Here is a 16,364-nt window from a genome sequence, read left to right on the forward strand (position 1 = left end):
TGCTCCATCCTAGTCTTTTTATCTTTGCGCAGTGGCATTATCATAGCCAATGAGGTCCAACCGAGGCGTGATTATTGCTAGTTGAAAACTTTACCCAATACCCCGCCATGATGACTTGCAATATAGTCAGCATTGGCAATTTTTGTTAGTCTCCCAGGAGACTATTAGTTCTTGTAAATGAGAGAGTTATTAAATCCAGTCTAGTTTAATTCCTACTCCTGTATGTGAAGAGCCACAAAGACTTTGTGTCTTCCAGTTGCTGATTTTGAAGATTGACTTTGAGATTTTTCTCATTATCTTTGCTCTTTATGAAATATTCCAGCCTTTTTTAATGCATTCTCATGCAAATTGAAATTCTCTTGGACAAAATTCCTTACAACTCTTGCTAACAGAGTGTGAGAGATGAAAAAGCACTTGGGAACAGAAAATACAATTTCCCTGAAGGCATCACCCAGGAATGTTTTGCCAGGTCTTGGACTCATTAAAATATAAATTCCCACAATCCACTGCTCCTTGCCAGAGACTGGATTTGTCTAGCCATGGCTGTAATGAGTTCTATGTAGCACATGGTGATTGCTCCATCCTAGTATTTTTAACTTTGCGCAGTGGCATTATCATAGCCAATGAGGTCCAACCGAGGCGTGATTATTGCTAGTTGAAAACTTTACCCAATACCCCGCCATGATGACTTGCAATATAGTCAGCATTGGCAATTTTTGTTAGTCTCCCAGGAGACTATTAGTTCTTGTAAATGAGAGAGTTATTGAATCCAGTCTAGTTTAATTCCTACTCCTGTATGTGAAGAGCCACAAAGACTTTGTGTCTTCCAGTTGCTGATTTTGAAGATTGACTTTGAGATTTTTCTCATTATCTTTGCTCTTTATGAAATATTCCAGCCTTTTTTAATGCATTCTCATGCAAATTGGAATTCTCTTGGACAAAATTCCTTACAACTCTTGCTAACAGAGTGTGAGAGATGAAAAAGCACTTGGGAACAGAAAATACAATTTCCCTGAAGGCATCACCCAGGAATGTTTTGCCAGGACTTGGACTCATTAAAATATAAATTCCCACAATCCACTGCTCCTTGCCAGAGACTGGATTTGTCTAGCCATGGCTGTAATGAGTTCTATGTAGCACATGGTGATTGCTCCATCCTAGTCTTTTTAACTTTGCGCAGTGGCATTATCATAGCCAATGAGGTCCAACCGAGGTGTGATTATTGCTAGTTGAAAACTTTACCCAATACCCTGCCATGATGACTTGCAATATAGTCAGCATTGGCAATTTTTGTTAGTCTCCCAGGAGACTATTAGTTCTTGTAAATGAGCGAGTTATTGAATCCAGTCTAGTTTAATTCCTACTCCTGTATGTGAAGAGCCACAAAGACTTTGTGTCTTCCAGTTGCTGATTTTGAAGATTGACTTTGAGATTTTTTTCATTATCTTTGCTCTTTATGAAATATTCCAGCCTTTTTTAATGCATTCTCATGCAAATTGGAATTCTCTTGGACAAAATTCCTTACAACTCTTGCTAACAGAGTGTGAGAGATGAAAAAGCACTTGGGAACAGAAAATACAATTTCCCTGAAGGCATCACCCAGGAATGTTTTGCCAGGACTTGGACTCATTAAAATATAAATTCCCACAATCCACTGCTCCTTGCCAGAGACTGGATTTGTCTAGCCATGGCTGTAATGAGTTCTATGTAGCACATGGTGATTGCTCCATCCTAGTCTTTTTAACTTTGCGCGGTGGCATTATCATAGCCAATGAGGTCCAACCGAGGCGTGATTATTGCTAGTTGAAAACTTTACCCAATACCCCGCCATGATGACTTGCAATATAGTCAGCATTGGCAATTTTTGTTAGTCTCCCAGGAGACTATTAGTTCTTGTAAATGAGAGAGTTATTAAATCCAGTCTAGTTTAATTCCTACTCCTGTATGTGAAGAGCCACAAAGACTTTGTGTTTTCCAGTTGCTGATTTTGAAGATTGACTTTGAGATTTTTCTCATTATCTTTGCTCTTTATGAAATATTCCAGCCTTTTTTAATGCATTCTCATGCAAATTTAAATACTCTTGGACAAAATTCCTTACAACTCTTGCTAACAGAGTGTGAGAGATGAAAAAGCACTTGGGAACAGAAAATACAATTTCCCTGAAGGCATCACCCAGGAATGTTTTGCCAGAACTTGAACTCATTAAAATATAAATTCCCACAATCCACTGCTCCTTGCCAGAGACTGGATTTGTCTAGCCATGGCTGTAATGAGTTCTATGTAGCACATGGTGATTGCTCCATCCTAGTCTTTTTAACTTTGCGCAGTGGCATTATCATAGCCAATGAGGTCCAACCGAGGCGTGATTATTGCTAGTTGAAAACTTTACCCAATACCCCGCCATGATGACTTGCAATATAGTCAGCATTGGCAATTTTTGTTAGTCTCCCAGGAGACTATTAGTTCTTGTAAATGAGAGAGTTATTAAATCCAGTCTAGTTTAATTCCTACTCCTGTATGTGAAGAGCCACAAAGACTTTGTGTCTTCCAGTTGCTGATTTTGAAGATTGACTTTGAGATTTTTCTCATTATCTTTGCTCTTTATGAATTATTCCAGCCTTTTTTAATGCATTCTCATGCAAATTGAAATTCTCTTGGACAAAATTCCTTACAACTCTTGCTAACAGAGTGTGAGAGATGAAAAAGCACTTGGGAACAGAAAATACAATTTCCCTGAAGGCATCACCCAGGAATGTTTTGCCAGGTCTTGGACTCATTAAAATATAAATTCCCACAATCCACTGCTCCTTGCCAGAGACTGGATTTGTCTAGCCATGGCTGTAATGAGTTCTATGTAGCACATGGTGATTGCTCCATCCTAGTCTTTTTAACTTTGCGCAGTGGCATTATCATAGCCAATGAGGTCCAACCGAGGCGTGATTATTGCTAGTTGAAAACTTTACCCAATACCCCGCCATGATGACTTGCAATATAGTCAGCATTGGCAATTTTTGTTAGTCTCCCAGGAGACTATTAGTTCTTGTAAATGAGAGAGTTATTGAATCCAGTCTAGTTTAATTCCTACTCCTGTATGTGAAGAGCCACAAAGACTTTGTGTCTTCCAGTTGCTGATTTTGAAGATTGACTTTGAGATTTTTCTCATTATCTTTGCTCTTTATGAAATATTCCAGCCTTTTTGAATGCATTCTCATGCAAATTGGAATTCTCTTGGACAAAATTCCTTACAACTCTTGCTAACAGAGTGTGAGAGATGAAAAAGCACTTGGGAACAGAAAATACAATTTCCCTGAAGGCATCACCCAGGAATGTTTTGCCAGGACTTGGACTCATTAAAATATAAATTCCCACAATCCACTGCTCCTTGCCAGAGACTGGATTTGTCTAGCCATGGCTGTAATGAGTTCTATGTAGCACATGGTGATTGCTCCATCCTAGTCTTTTTAACTTTGCGCAGTGGCATTATCATAGCCAATGAGGTCCAACCGAGGCGTGATTATTGCTAGTTGAAAACTTTACCCAATACCCCGCCATGATGACTTGCAATATAGTCAGCATTGGCAATTTTTGTTAGTCTCCCAGGAGACTATTAGTTCTTGTAAATGAGAGAGTTATTGAATCCAGTCTAGTTTAATTCCTACTCCTGTATGTGAAGAGCCACAAAGACTTTGTGTCTTCCAGTTGCTGATTTTGAAGATTGACTTTGAGATTTTTCTCATTATCTTTGCTCTTTATGAAATATTCCAGCCTTTTTTAATGCATTCTCATGCAAATTGGAATTCTCTTGGACAAAATTCCTTACAACTCTTGCTAACAGAGTGTGAGAGATGAAAAAGCACTTGGGAACAGAAAATACAATTTCCCTGAAGGCATCACCCAGGAATGTTTTGCCAGGACTTGGACTCATTAAAATATAAATTCCCACAATCCACTGCACAATCCAGAGACTGGATTTGTCTAGCCATGGCTGTAATGAGTTCTATGTAGCACATGGTGATTGCTCCATCCTAGTCTTTTTAACTTTGCGCAGTGGCATTATCATAGCCAATGAGGTCCAACCGAGGCGTGATTATTGCTAGTTGAAAACTTTACCCAATACCCCGCCATGATGACTTGCAATATAGTCAGCATTGGCAATTTTTGTTAGTCTCCCAGGAGACTATTAGTTCTTGTAAATGAGCGAGTTATTGAATCCAGTCTAGTTTAATTCCTACTCCTGTATGTGAAGAGCCACAAAGACTTTGTGTCTTCCAGTTGCTGATTTTGAAGATTGACTTTGAGATTTTTCTCATTATCTTTGCTCTTTATGAAATATTCCAGCCTTTTTTAATGCATTCTCATGCAAATTGGAATTCTCTTGGACAAAATTCCTTACAACTCTTGCTAACAGAGTGTGAGAGATGAAAAAGCACTTGGGAACAGAAAATACAATTTCCCTGAAGGCATCACCCAGGAATGTTTTGCCAGGTCTTGGACTCATTAAAATATAAATTCCCACAATCCACTGCTCCTTGCCAGAGACTGGATTTGTCTAGCCATGGCTGTAATGAGTTCTATGTAGCACATGGTGATTGCTCCATCCTAGTCTTTTTAACTTTGCGCAGTGGCATTATCATAGCCAATGAGGTCCAACCGAGGCGTGATTATTGCTAGTTGAAAACTTTACCCAATACCCCGCCATGATGACTTGCAATATAGTCAGCATTGGCAATTTTTGTTAGTCTCCCAGGAGACTATTAGTTCTTGTAAATGAGAGAGTTATTGAATCCAGTCTAGTTTAATTCCTACTCCTGTATGTGAAGAGCCACAAAGACTTTGTGTCTTCCAGTTGCTGATTTTGAAGATTGACTTTGAGATTTTTCTCATTATCTTTGCTCTTTATGAAATATTCCAGCCTTTTTTAATGCATTCTCATGCAAATTGGAATTCTCTTGGACAAAATTCCTTACAACTCTTGCTAACAGAGTGTGAGAGATGAAAAAGCACTTGGGAACAGAAAATACAATTTCCCTGAAGGCATCACCCAGGAATGTTTTGCCAGGACTTGGACTCATTAAAATATAAATTCCCACAATCCACTGCTCCTTGCCAGAGACTGGATTTGTCTAGCCATGGCTGTAATGAGTTCTATGTAGCACATGGTGATTGCTCCATCCTAGTCTTTTTAACTTTGCGCAGTGGCATTATCATAGCCAATGAGGTCCAACCGAGGCGTGATTATTGCTAGTTGAAAACTTTACCCAATACCCCGCCATGATGACTTGCAATATAGTCAGCATTGGCAATTTTTGTTAGTCTCCCAGGAGACTATTAGTTCTTGTAAATGAGAGAGTTATTGAATCCAGTCTAGTTTAATTCCTACTCCTGTATGTGAAGAGCCACAAAGACTTTGTGTCTTCCAGTTGCTGATTTTGAAGATTGACTTTGAGATTTTTCTCATTATCTTTGCTCTTTATGAAATATTCCAGCCTTTTTTAATGCATTCTCATGCAAATTGGAATTCTCTTGGACAAAATTCCTTACAACTCTTGCTAACAGAGTGTGAGAGATGAAAAAGCACTTGGGAACAGAAAATACAATTTCCCTGAAGGCATCACCCAGGAATGTTTTGCCAGGACTTGGACTCATTAAAATATAAATTCCCACAATCCACTGCTCCTTGCCAGAGACTGGATTTGTCTAGCCATGGCTGTAATGAGTTCTATGTAGCACATGGTGATTGCTCCATCCTAGTATTTTTAACTTTGCGCAGTGGCATTATCATAGCCAATGAGGTCCAACCGAGGCGTGATTATTGCTAGTTGAAAACTTTACCCAATACCCCGCCATAATGACTTGCAATATAGTCAGCATTGGCAATTTTTGTTAGTCTCCCAGGAGACTATTAGTTCTTGTAAATGAGAGAGTTATTGAATCCAGTCTAGTTTAATTCCTACTCCTGTATGTGAAGAGCCACAAAGACTTTGTGTCTTCCAGTTGCTGATTTTGAAGATTGACTTTGAGATTTTTCTCATTATCTTTGCTCTTTATGAAATATTCCAGCCTTTTTTAATGCATTCTCATGCAAATTGGAATTCTCTTGGACAAAATTCCTTACAACTCTTGCTAACAGAGTGTGAGAGATGAAAAAGCACTTGGGAACAGAAAATACAATTTCCCTGAAGGCATCACCCAGGAATGTTTTGCCAGGACTTGGACTCATTAAAATATAAATTCCCACAATCCACTGCACAATCCAGAGACTGGATTTGTCTAGCCATGGCTGTAATGAGTTCTATGTAGCACATGGTGATTGCTCCATCCTAGTCTTTTTAACTTTGCGCAGTGGCATTATCATAGCCAATGAGGTCCAACCGAGGCGTGATTATTGCTAGTTGAAAACTTTACCCAATACCCCGCCATGATGACTTGCAATATAGTCAGCATTGGCAATTTTTGTTAGTCTCCCAGGAGACTATTAGTTCTTGTAAATGAGCGAGTTATTGAATCCAGTCTAGTTTAATTCCTACTCCTGTATGTGAAGAGCCACAAAGACTTTGTGTCTTCCAGTTGCTGATTTTGAAGATTGACTTTGAGATTTTTCTCATTATTTTTGCTCTTTATGAAATATTCCAGCCTTTTTTAATGCATTCTCATGCAAATTGGAATTCTCTTGGACAAAATTCCTTACAACTCTTGCTAACAGAGTGTGAGAGATGAAAAAGCACTTGGGAACAGAAAATACAATTTCCCTGAAGGCATCACCCAGGAATGTTTTGCCAGGACTTGGACTCATTAAAATATAAATTCCCACAATCCACTGCTCCTTGCCAGAGACTGGATTTGTCTAGCCATGGCTGTAATGAGTTCTATGTAGCACATGGTGATTGCTCCATCCTAGTCTTTTTAACTTTGCGCAGTGGCATTATCATAGCCAATGAGGTCCAACCGAGGCGTGATTATTGCTAGTTGAAAACTTTACCCAATACCCCGCCATGATGACTTGCAATATAGTCAGCATTGGCAATTTTTGTTAGTCTCCCAGGAGACTATTAGTTCTTGTAAATGAGAGAGTTATTGAATCCAGTCTAGTTTAATTCCTACTCCTGTATGTGAAGAGCCACAAAGACTTTGTGTCTTCCAGTTGCTGATTTTGAAGATTGACTTTGAGATTTTTCTCATTATCTTTGCTCTTTATGAAATATTCCAGCCTTTTTTAATGCATTCTCATGCAAATTGGAATTCTCTTGGACAAAATTCCTTACAACTCTTGCTAACAGAGTGTGAGAGATGAAAAAGCACTTGGGAACAGAAAATACAATTTCCCTGAAGGCATCACCCAGGAATGTTTTGCCAGGACTTGGACTCATTAAAATATAAATTCCCACAATCCACTGCTCCTTGCCAGAGACTGGATTTGTCTAGCCATGGCTGTAATGAGTTCTATGTAGCACATGGTGATTGCTCCATCCTAGTCTTTTTAACTTTGCGCAGTGGCATTATCATAGCCAATGAGGTCCAACCGAGGTGTGATTATTGCTAGTTGAAAACTTTACCCAATACCCTGCCATGATGACTTGCAATATAGTCAGCATTGGCAATTTTTGTTAGTCTCCCAGGAGACTATTAGTTCTTGTAAATGAGCGAGTTATTGAATCCAGTCTAGTTTAATTCCTACTCCTGTATGTGAAGAGCCACAAAGACTTTGTGTCTTCCAGTTGCTGATTTTGAAGATTGACTTTGAGATTTTTTTCATTATCTTTGCTCTTTATGAAATATTCCAGCCTTTTTTAATGCATTCTCATGCAAATTGGAATTCTCTTGGACAAAATTCCTTACAACTCTTGCTAACAGAGTGTGAGAGATGAAAAAGCACTTGGGAACAGAAAATACAATTTCCCTGAAGGCATCACCCAGGAATGTTTTGCCAGGACTTGGACTCATTAAAATATAAATTCCCACAATCCACTGCTCCTTGCCAGAGACTGGATTTGTCTAGCCATGGCTGTAATGAGTTCTATGTAGCACATGGTGATTGCTCCATCCTAGTCTTTTTAACTTTGCGCGGTGGCATTATCATAGCCAATGAGGTCCAACCGAGGCGTGATTATTGCTAGTTGAAAACTTTACCCAATACCCCGCCATGATGACTTGCAATATAGTCAGCATTGGCAATTTTTGTTAGTCTCCCAGGAGACTATTAGTTCTTGTAAATGAGAGAGTTATTAAATCCAGTCTAGTTTAATTCCTACTCCTGTATGTGAAGAGCCACAAAGACTTTGTGTCTTCCAGTTGCTGATTTTGAAGATTGACTTTGAGATTTTTCTCATTATCTTTGCTCTTTATGAAATATTCCAGCCTTTTTTAATGCATTCTCATGCAAATTTAAATTCTCTTGGACAAAATTCCTTACAACTCTTGCTAACAGAGTGTGAGAGATGAAAAAGCACTTGGGAACAGAAAATACAATTTCCCTGAAGGCATCACCCAGGAATGTTTTGCCAGAACTTGGACTCATTAAAATATAAATTCCCACAATCCACTGCTCCTTGCCAGAGACTGGATTTGTCTAGCCATGGCTGTAATGAGTTCTATGTAGCACATGGTGATTGCTCCATCCTAGTCTTTTTAACTTTGCGCAGTGGCATTATCATAGCCAATGAGGTCCAACCGAGGTGTGATTATTGCTAGTTGAAAACTTTACCCAATACCCCGCCATGATGACTTGCAATATAGTCAGCATTGGCAATTTTTGTTAGTCTCCCAGGAGACTATTAGTTCTTGTAAATGAGAGAGTTATTGAATCCAGTCTAGTTTAATTCCTACTCCTGTATGTGAAGAGCCACAAAGACTTTGTGTCTTCCAGTTGCTGATTTTGAAGATTGACTTTGAGATTTTTCTCATTATCTTTGCTCTTTATGAAATATTCCAGCCTTTTTTAATGCATTCTCATGCAAATTGGAATTCTCTTGGACAAAATTCCTTACAACTCTTGCTAACAGAGTGTGAGAGATGAAAAAGCACTTGGGAACAGAAAATACAATTTCCCTGAAGGCATCACCCAGGAATGTTTTGCCAGGACTTGGACTCATTAAAATATAAATTCCCACAATCCACTGCTCCTTGCCAGAGACTGGATTTGTCTAGCCATGGCTGTAATGAGTTCTATGTAGCACATGGTGATGGCTCCATCCTAGTCTTTTTAACTTTGTGCAGTGGCATTATCAAAGCCAATGAGGTCCAACCGAGGCGTGATTATTGCTAGTTGAAAACTTTACCCAATTCCCCGCCATGATGACTTGCAATATAGTCAGCATTGGCAATTTTTGTTAGTCTCCCAGGAGACTATTAGTTCTTGTAAATGAGAGAGTTATTGAATCCAGTCTAGTTTAATTCCTACTCCTGTATGTGAAGAGCCACAAAGACTTTGTGTCTTCCAGTTGCTGATTTTGAAGATTGACTTTGAGATTTTTCTCATTATCTTTGCTCTTTATGAAATATTCCAGCCTTTTTTAATGCATTCTCATGCAAATTGGAATTCTCTTGGACAAAATTCCTTACAACTCTTGCTAACAGAGTGTGAGAGATGAAAAAGCACTTGGGAACAGAAAATACAATTTCCGTGAAGGCATCACCCAGGAATGTTTTGCCAGGTCTTGGACTCATTAAAATATAAATTCCCACAATCCACTGCTCCTTGCCAGAGACTGGATTTGTCTAGCCATGGCTGTAATGAGTTCTATGTAGCACATGGTGATTGCTCCATCCTAGTCTTTTTAACTTTGCGCAGTGGCATTATCATAGCCAATGAGGTCCAACCGAGGTGTGATTATTGCTAGTTGAAAACTTTACCCAATACCCCGCCATGATGACTTGCAATATAGTCAGCATTGGCAATTTTTTTTTAGTCTCACAGGAGACTATTAGTTCTTGTAAATGAGAGAGTTATTGAATCCAGTCTAGTTTAATTCCTACTCCTGTATGTGAAGAGCCACAAAGACTTTGTGTCTTCCAGTTGCTGATTTTGAAGATTGACTTTGAGATTTTTCTCATTATCTTTGCTATTTATGAAATATTCCAGCCTTTTTGAATGCATTCTCATGCAAATTGAAATTCTCTTGGACAAAATTCCTTACAACTCTTGCTAACAGAGTGTGAGAGATGAAAAAGCACTTGGGAACAGAAAATACAATTTCCCTGAAGGCATCACCCAGGAATGTTTTGCCAGGTCTTGGACTCATTAAAATATAAATTCCCACAATCCACTGCTCCTTGCCTGAGACTGGATTTGTCTAGCCATGGCTGTAATGAGTTCTATGTAGCACATGGTGATTGCTCCATCCTAGTCTTTTTAACTTTGCGCAGTGGCATTATCATAGCCAATGAGGTCTAACCGAGGCGTGATTATTGCTAGTTGAAAACTTTACCCAATACCCCGCCATGATGACTTGCAATATAGTCAGCATTGGCAATTTTTGTTAGTCTCCCAGGAGACTATTAGTTCTTGTAAATGAGAGAGTTATTGAATCCAGTCTAGTTTAATTCCTACTCCTGTATGTGAAGAGCCACAAAGACTTTGTGTCTTCCAGTTGCTGATTTTGAAGATTGACTTTGAGATTTTTCTCATTATCTTTGCTCTTTATGAAATATTCCAGCCTTTTTTAATGCATTCTCATGCAAATTGGAATTCTCTTGGACAAAATTCCTTACAACTCTTGCTAACAGAGTGTGAGAGATGAAAAAGCACTTGGGAACAGAAAATACAATTTCCCTGAAGGCATCACCCAGGAATGTTTTGCCAGGACTTGGACTCATTAAAATATAAATTCCCACAATCCACTGCTCCTTGCCAGAGACTGGATTTGTCTAGCCATGGCTGTAATGAGTTCTTTGTAGCACATGGTGATTGCTCCATCCTAGTCTTTTTAACTTTGCGCAGTGGCATTATCATAGCCAATGAGGTCCAACCGAGGCGTGATTATTGCTAGTTGAAAACTTTACCCAATATCCCGCCATGATGACTTGCAATATAGTCAGCATTGGCAATTTTTGTTAGTCTCCCAGGAGACTATTAGTTCTTGTAAATGAGCGAGTTATTGAATCCAGTCTAGTTTAATTCCTACTCCTGTATGTGAAGAGCCACAAAGACTTTGTATCTTCCAGTTGCTGATTTTGAAGATTGACTTTGAGATTTTTTTCATTATCTTTGCTCTTTATGAAATATTCCAGCCTTTTTTAATGCATTCTCATGCAAATTGGAATTCTCTTGGACAAAATTCCTTACAACTCTTGCTAACAGAGTGTGAGAGATGAAAAAGCACTTGGGAACAGAAAATACAATTTCCCTGAAGGCATCACCCAGGAATGTTTTGCCAGGACTTGGACTCATTAAAATATAAATTCCCACAATCCACTGCTCCTTGCCAGAGACTGGATTTGTCTAGCCATGGCTGTAATGAGTTCTATGTAGCACATGGTGATTGCTCCATCCTAGTCTTTTTAACTTTGCGCGGTGGCATTATCATAGCCAATGAGGTCCAACCGAGGCGTGATTATTGCTAGTTGAAAACTTTACCCAATACCCCGCCATGATGACTTGCAATATAGTCAGCATTGGCAATTTTTGTTAGTCTCCCAGGAGACTATTAGTTCTTGTAAATGAGAGAGTTATTAAATCCAGTCTAGTTTAATTCCTACTCCTGTATGTGAAGAGCCACAAAGACTTTGTGTCTTCCAGTTGCTGATTTTGAAGATTGACTTTGAGATTTTTCTCATTATCTTTGCTCTTTATGAAATATTCCAGCCTTTTTTAATGCATTCTCATGCAAATTTAAATTCTCTTGGACAAAATTCCTTACAACTCTTGCTAACAGAGTGTGAGAGATGAAAAAGCACTTGGGAACAGAAAATACAATTTCCCTGAAGGCATCACCCAGGAATGTTTTGCCAGAACTTGGACTCATTAAAATATAAATTCCCACAATCCACTGCTCCTTGCCAGAGACTGGATTTGTCTAGCCATGGCTGTAATGAGTTCTATGTAGCACATGGTGATTGCTCCATCCTAGTCTTTTTAACTTTGCGCAGTGGCATTATCATAGCCAATGAGGTCCAACCGAGGCGTGATTATTGCTAGTTGAAAACTTTACCCAATACCCCGCCATGATGACTTGCAATATAGTCAGCATTGGCAATTTTTGTTAGTTTCCCAGGAGACTATTAGTTCTTGTAAATGAGAGAGTTATTGAATCCAGTCTAGTTTAATTCCTACTCCTGTATGTGAAGAGCCACAAAGACTTTGTGTCTTCCAGTTGCTGATTTTGAAGATTGACTTTGAGATTTTTCTCATTATCTTTGCTCTTTATGAAATATTCCAGCCTTTTTTAATGCATTCTCATGCAAATTGGAATTCTCTTGGACAAAATTCCTTACAACTCTTGCTAACAGAGTGTGAGAGATGAAAAAGCACTTGGGAACAGAAAATACAATTTCCCTGAAGGCATCACCCAGGAATGTTTTGCCAGGACTTGGACTCATTAAAATATAAATTCCCACAATCCACTGCTCCTTGCCAGAGACTGGATTTGTCTAGCCATGGCTGTAATGAGTTCTATGTAGCACATGGTGATGGCTCCATCCTAGTCTTTTTAACTTTGTGCAGTGGCATTATCAAAGCCAATGAGGTCCAACCGAGGCGTGATTATTGCTAGTTGAAAACTTTACCCAATTCCCCGCCATGATGACTTGCAATATAGTCAGCATTGGCAATTTTTGTTAGTCTCCCAGGAGACTATTAGTTCTTGTAAATGAGAGAGTTATTGAATCCAGTCTAGTTTAATTCCTACTCCTGTATGTGAAGAGCCACAAAGACTTTGTGTCTTCCAGTTGCTGATTTTGAAGATTGACTTTGAGATTTTTTTCATTATCTTTGCTCTTTATGAAATATTCCAGCCTTTTTTAATGCATTCTCATGCAAATTGGAATTCTCTTGGACAAAATTCCTTACAACTCTTGCTAACAGAGTGTGAGAGATGAAAAAGCACTTGGGAACAGAAAATAAAATTTCCCTGAAGGCATCACCCAGGAATGTTTTGCCAGGTCTTGGACTCATTAAAATATAAATTCCCACAATCCACTGCTCCTTGCCAGAGACTGGATTTGTCTAGCCATGGCTGTAATGAGTTCTATGTAGCACATGGTGATTGCTCCATCCTAGTCTTTTTAACTTTGCGCAGTGGCATTATCATAGCCAATGAGGTCCAACCGAGGCGTGATTATTGCTAGTTGAAAACTTTACCCAATACCCCGCCATGATGACTTGCAATATAGTCAGCATTGGCAATTTTTGTTAGTCTCCCAGGAGACTATTAGTTCTTGTAAATGAGAGCGTTATTGAATCCAGTCTAGTTTAATTCCTACTCCTGTATGTGAAGAGCCACAAAGACTTTGTGTCTTCCAGTTGCTGATTTTGAAGATTGACTTTGAGATTTTTCTCATTATCTTTGCTCTTTATGAAATATTCCAGCCTTTTTTAATGCATTCTCATGCAAATTGGAATTCTCTTGGACAAAATTCCTTACAACTCTTGCTAACAGAGTGTGAGAGATGAAAAAGCACTTGGGAACAGAAAATACAATTTCCGTGAAGGCATCACCCAGGAATGTTTTGCCAGGTCTTGGACTCATTAAAATATAAATTCCCACAATCCACTGCTCCTTGCCAGAGACTGGATTTGTCTAGCCATGGCTGTAATGAGTTCTATGTAGCACATGGTGATTGCTCCATCCTAGTCTTTTTAACTTTGCGCAGTGGCATTATCATAGCCAATGAGGTCCAACCGAGGTGTGATTATTGCTAGTTGAAAACTTTACCCAATACCCCGCCATGATGACTTGCAATATAGTCAGCATTGGCAATTTTTTTTTAGTCTCACAGGAGACTATTAGTTCTTGTAAATGAGAGAGTTATTGAATCCAGTCTAGTTTAATTCCTACTCCTGTATGTGAAGAGCCACAAAGACTTTGTGTCTTCCAGTTGCTGATTTTGAAGATTGACTTTGAGATTTTTCTCATTATCTTTGCTATTTATGAAATATTCCAGCCTTTTTGAATGCATTCTCATGCAAATTGAAATTCTCTTGGACAAAATTCCTTACAACTCTTGCTAACAGAGTGTGAGAGATGAAAAAGCACTTGGGAACAGAAAATACAATTTCCCTGAAGGCATCACCCAGGAATGTTTTGCCAGGTCTTGGACTCATTAAAATATAAATTCCCACAATCCACTGCTCCTTGCCTGAGACTGGATTTGTCTAGCCATGGCTGTAATGAGTTCTATGTAGCACATGGTGATTGCTCCATCCTAGTCTTTTTAACTTTGCGCAGTGGCATTATCATAGCCAATGAGGTCTAACCGAGGCGTGATTATTGCTAGTTGAAAACTTTACCCCATACCCCGCCATGATGACTTGCAATATAGTCAGCATTGGCAATTTTTGTTAGTCTCCCAGGAGACTATTAGTTCTTGTAAATGAGAGAGTTATTGAATCCAGTCTAGTTTAATTCCTACTCCTGTATGTGAAGAGCCACAAAGACTTTGTGTCTTCCAGTTGCTGATTTTGAAGATTGACTTTGAGATTTTTCTCATTATCTTTGCTCTTTATGAAATATTCCAGCCTTTTTGAATGCATTCTCATGCAAATTGGAATTCTCTTGGACAAAATTCCTTACAACTCTTGCTAACAGAGTGTGAGAGATGAAAAAGCACTTGGGAACAGAAAATACAATTTCCCTGAAGGCATCACCCAGGAATGTTTTGCCAGGACTTGGACTCATTAAAATATAAATTCCCACAATCCACTGCTCCTTGCCAGAGACTGGATTTGTCTAGCCATGGCTGTAATGAGTTCTTTGTAGCACATGGTGATTGCTCCATCCTAGTCTTTTTAACTTTGCGCAGTGGCATTATCATAGCCAATGAGGTCCAACCGAGGCGTGATTATTGCTAGTTGAAAACTTTACCCAATACCCCGCCATGATGACTTGCAATATAGTCAGCATTGGCAATTTTTGTTAGTCTCCCAGGAGACTATTAGTTCTTGTAAATGAGAGAGTTATTGAATCCAGTCTAGTTTAATTCCTACTCCTGTATGTGAAGAGCCACAAAGACTTTGTGTCTTCCAGTTGCTGATTTTGAAGATTGACTTTGAGATTTTTCTCATTATCTTTGCTATTTATGAAATATTCCAGCCTTTTTGAATGCATTCTCATGCAAATTGAAATTCTCTTGGACAAAATTCCTTACAACTCTTGCTAACAGAGTGTGAGAGATGAAAAAGCACTTGGGAACAGAAAATACAATTTCCGTGAAGGCATCACCCAGGAATGTTTTGCCAGGTCTTGGACTCATTAAAATATAAATTCCCACAATCCACTGCTCCTTGCCAGAGACTGGATTTGTCTAGCCATGGCTGTAATGAGTTCTATGTAGCACATGGTGATTGCTCCATCCTAGTCTTTTTAACTTTGTGCAGTGGCATTATCATAGCCAATGAGGTCTAACCGAGGCGTGATTATTGCTAGTTGAAAACTTTACCCAATACCCCGCCATGATGACTTGCAATATAGTCAGCATTGGCAATTTTTGTTAGTCTCCCAGGAGACTATTAGTTCTTGTAAATGAGAGAGTTATTGAATCCAGTCTAGTTTAATTCCTACTCCTGTATGTGAAGAGCCACAAAGACTTTGTGTCTTCCAGTTGCTGATTTTGAAGATTGACTTTGAGATTTTTCTCATTATCTTTGCTCTTTATGAAATATTCCAGCCTTTTTGAATGCATTCTCATGCAAATTGGAATTCTCTTGGACAAAATTCCTTACAACTCTTGCTAACAGAGTGTGAGAGATGAAAAAGCACTTGGGAACAGAAAATACAATTTCCCTGAAGGCATCACCCAGGAATGTTTTGCCAGGACTTGGACTCATTAAAATATAAATTCCCACAATCCACTGCTCCTTGCCAGAGACTGGATTTGTCTAGCCATGGCTGTAATGAGTTCTATGTAGCACATGGTGATTGCTCCATACTAGTCTTTTTAACTTTGCGCAGTGGCATTATCATAGCCAATGAGGTCCAACCGAGGCGTGATTATTGCTAGTTGAAAACTTTACCCAATACCCCGCCATGATGACTTGCAATATAGTCAGCATTGGCAATTTTTGTTAGTCTCTCAGGAGACTATTAGTTCTTGTAAATGAGAGAGTTATTGAATCCAGTCTAGTTTAATTCCTACTCCTGTATGTGAAGAGCCACAAAGACTTTGTGTCTTCCAGTTGCTGATTTTGAAGATTGACTTTGAGATTTTTCTC

General features: G+C 39.0%; 29 non-coding genes across 29 annotated transcripts; all 29 read left to right on the forward strand.

Moving 5' to 3' along the window:
• Positions 1-20: 20 nt before the first annotated feature.
• On the forward strand, positions 21-161 carry LOC134938234 (U4 spliceosomal RNA). Its single transcript, XR_010180822.1, has one exon. It is a non-coding gene; the product is annotated as a U4 spliceosomal RNA (small nuclear RNA).
• A 433-nt stretch (positions 162-594) lies between these two features.
• On the forward strand, positions 595-735 carry LOC134938259 (U4 spliceosomal RNA). The gene has a single exon (XR_010180843.1). It is a non-coding gene; the product is annotated as a U4 spliceosomal RNA (small nuclear RNA).
• Positions 736-1,168: 433 nt separating this feature from the next.
• Positions 1,169-1,309, forward strand: LOC134938488 (U4 spliceosomal RNA). The gene has a single exon (XR_010181034.1). It is a non-coding gene; the product is annotated as a U4 spliceosomal RNA (small nuclear RNA).
• A 433-nt stretch (positions 1,310-1,742) lies between these two features.
• LOC134938392 (U4 spliceosomal RNA) lies at positions 1,743-1,883 on the forward strand. Its single transcript, XR_010180954.1, has one exon. It is a non-coding gene; the product is annotated as a U4 spliceosomal RNA (small nuclear RNA).
• Positions 1,884-2,316: 433 nt separating this feature from the next.
• LOC134938261 (U4 spliceosomal RNA) lies at positions 2,317-2,457 on the forward strand. Its single transcript, XR_010180844.1, has one exon. It is a non-coding gene; the product is annotated as a U4 spliceosomal RNA (small nuclear RNA).
• Positions 2,458-2,890: 433 nt separating this feature from the next.
• LOC134938262 (U4 spliceosomal RNA) lies at positions 2,891-3,031 on the forward strand. Its single transcript, XR_010180845.1, has one exon. It is a non-coding gene; the product is annotated as a U4 spliceosomal RNA (small nuclear RNA).
• A 433-nt stretch (positions 3,032-3,464) lies between these two features.
• LOC134938263 (U4 spliceosomal RNA) lies at positions 3,465-3,605 on the forward strand. The gene has a single exon (XR_010180846.1). It is a non-coding gene; the product is annotated as a U4 spliceosomal RNA (small nuclear RNA).
• Positions 3,606-4,037: 432 nt separating this feature from the next.
• LOC134938265 (U4 spliceosomal RNA) lies at positions 4,038-4,178 on the forward strand. Its single transcript, XR_010180847.1, has one exon. It is a non-coding gene; the product is annotated as a U4 spliceosomal RNA (small nuclear RNA).
• A 433-nt stretch (positions 4,179-4,611) lies between these two features.
• Positions 4,612-4,752, forward strand: LOC134938266 (U4 spliceosomal RNA). The gene has a single exon (XR_010180848.1). It is a non-coding gene; the product is annotated as a U4 spliceosomal RNA (small nuclear RNA).
• Positions 4,753-5,185: 433 nt separating this feature from the next.
• Positions 5,186-5,326, forward strand: LOC134938267 (U4 spliceosomal RNA). The gene has a single exon (XR_010180849.1). It is a non-coding gene; the product is annotated as a U4 spliceosomal RNA (small nuclear RNA).
• Positions 5,327-5,759: 433 nt separating this feature from the next.
• LOC134938435 (U4 spliceosomal RNA) lies at positions 5,760-5,900 on the forward strand. The gene has a single exon (XR_010180989.1). It is a non-coding gene; the product is annotated as a U4 spliceosomal RNA (small nuclear RNA).
• Positions 5,901-6,332: 432 nt separating this feature from the next.
• On the forward strand, positions 6,333-6,473 carry LOC134938268 (U4 spliceosomal RNA). The gene has a single exon (XR_010180850.1). It is a non-coding gene; the product is annotated as a U4 spliceosomal RNA (small nuclear RNA).
• A 433-nt stretch (positions 6,474-6,906) lies between these two features.
• LOC134938269 (U4 spliceosomal RNA) lies at positions 6,907-7,047 on the forward strand. Its single transcript, XR_010180851.1, has one exon. It is a non-coding gene; the product is annotated as a U4 spliceosomal RNA (small nuclear RNA).
• Positions 7,048-7,480: 433 nt separating this feature from the next.
• Positions 7,481-7,621, forward strand: LOC134938489 (U4 spliceosomal RNA). The gene has a single exon (XR_010181035.1). It is a non-coding gene; the product is annotated as a U4 spliceosomal RNA (small nuclear RNA).
• A 433-nt stretch (positions 7,622-8,054) lies between these two features.
• LOC134938394 (U4 spliceosomal RNA) lies at positions 8,055-8,195 on the forward strand. Its single transcript, XR_010180955.1, has one exon. It is a non-coding gene; the product is annotated as a U4 spliceosomal RNA (small nuclear RNA).
• Positions 8,196-8,628: 433 nt separating this feature from the next.
• Positions 8,629-8,769, forward strand: LOC134938377 (U4 spliceosomal RNA). The gene has a single exon (XR_010180941.1). It is a non-coding gene; the product is annotated as a U4 spliceosomal RNA (small nuclear RNA).
• A 433-nt stretch (positions 8,770-9,202) lies between these two features.
• On the forward strand, positions 9,203-9,343 carry LOC134938439 (U4 spliceosomal RNA). The gene has a single exon (XR_010180991.1). It is a non-coding gene; the product is annotated as a U4 spliceosomal RNA (small nuclear RNA).
• A 433-nt stretch (positions 9,344-9,776) lies between these two features.
• On the forward strand, positions 9,777-9,918 carry LOC134938613 (U4 spliceosomal RNA). Its single transcript, XR_010181139.1, has one exon. It is a non-coding gene; the product is annotated as a U4 spliceosomal RNA (small nuclear RNA).
• Positions 9,919-10,351: 433 nt separating this feature from the next.
• Positions 10,352-10,492, forward strand: LOC134938242 (U4 spliceosomal RNA). The gene has a single exon (XR_010180828.1). It is a non-coding gene; the product is annotated as a U4 spliceosomal RNA (small nuclear RNA).
• A 433-nt stretch (positions 10,493-10,925) lies between these two features.
• On the forward strand, positions 10,926-11,066 carry LOC134938353 (U4 spliceosomal RNA). Its single transcript, XR_010180920.1, has one exon. It is a non-coding gene; the product is annotated as a U4 spliceosomal RNA (small nuclear RNA).
• Positions 11,067-11,499: 433 nt separating this feature from the next.
• Positions 11,500-11,640, forward strand: LOC134938395 (U4 spliceosomal RNA). Its single transcript, XR_010180956.1, has one exon. It is a non-coding gene; the product is annotated as a U4 spliceosomal RNA (small nuclear RNA).
• A 433-nt stretch (positions 11,641-12,073) lies between these two features.
• On the forward strand, positions 12,074-12,214 carry LOC134938388 (U4 spliceosomal RNA). Its single transcript, XR_010180950.1, has one exon. It is a non-coding gene; the product is annotated as a U4 spliceosomal RNA (small nuclear RNA).
• Positions 12,215-12,647: 433 nt separating this feature from the next.
• Positions 12,648-12,788, forward strand: LOC134938440 (U4 spliceosomal RNA). Its single transcript, XR_010180992.1, has one exon. It is a non-coding gene; the product is annotated as a U4 spliceosomal RNA (small nuclear RNA).
• A 433-nt stretch (positions 12,789-13,221) lies between these two features.
• Positions 13,222-13,362, forward strand: LOC134938270 (U4 spliceosomal RNA). Its single transcript, XR_010180852.1, has one exon. It is a non-coding gene; the product is annotated as a U4 spliceosomal RNA (small nuclear RNA).
• A 433-nt stretch (positions 13,363-13,795) lies between these two features.
• LOC134938614 (U4 spliceosomal RNA) lies at positions 13,796-13,937 on the forward strand. The gene has a single exon (XR_010181140.1). It is a non-coding gene; the product is annotated as a U4 spliceosomal RNA (small nuclear RNA).
• A 433-nt stretch (positions 13,938-14,370) lies between these two features.
• LOC134938355 (U4 spliceosomal RNA) lies at positions 14,371-14,511 on the forward strand. The gene has a single exon (XR_010180923.1). It is a non-coding gene; the product is annotated as a U4 spliceosomal RNA (small nuclear RNA).
• A 433-nt stretch (positions 14,512-14,944) lies between these two features.
• On the forward strand, positions 14,945-15,085 carry LOC134938272 (U4 spliceosomal RNA). Its single transcript, XR_010180853.1, has one exon. It is a non-coding gene; the product is annotated as a U4 spliceosomal RNA (small nuclear RNA).
• Positions 15,086-15,518: 433 nt separating this feature from the next.
• On the forward strand, positions 15,519-15,659 carry LOC134938240 (U4 spliceosomal RNA). The gene has a single exon (XR_010180826.1). It is a non-coding gene; the product is annotated as a U4 spliceosomal RNA (small nuclear RNA).
• A 433-nt stretch (positions 15,660-16,092) lies between these two features.
• LOC134938245 (U4 spliceosomal RNA) lies at positions 16,093-16,233 on the forward strand. The gene has a single exon (XR_010180831.1). It is a non-coding gene; the product is annotated as a U4 spliceosomal RNA (small nuclear RNA).
• The last annotated feature ends 131 nt before the right edge of the window (positions 16,234-16,364 follow it).

This window comes from Pseudophryne corroboree, chromosome 6 (genome assembly GCF_028390025.1).
Source record: "Pseudophryne corroboree isolate aPseCor3 chromosome 6, aPseCor3.hap2, whole genome shotgun sequence".
NCBI lineage: Eukaryota > Metazoa > Chordata > Amphibia > Anura > Myobatrachidae > Pseudophryne > Pseudophryne corroboree.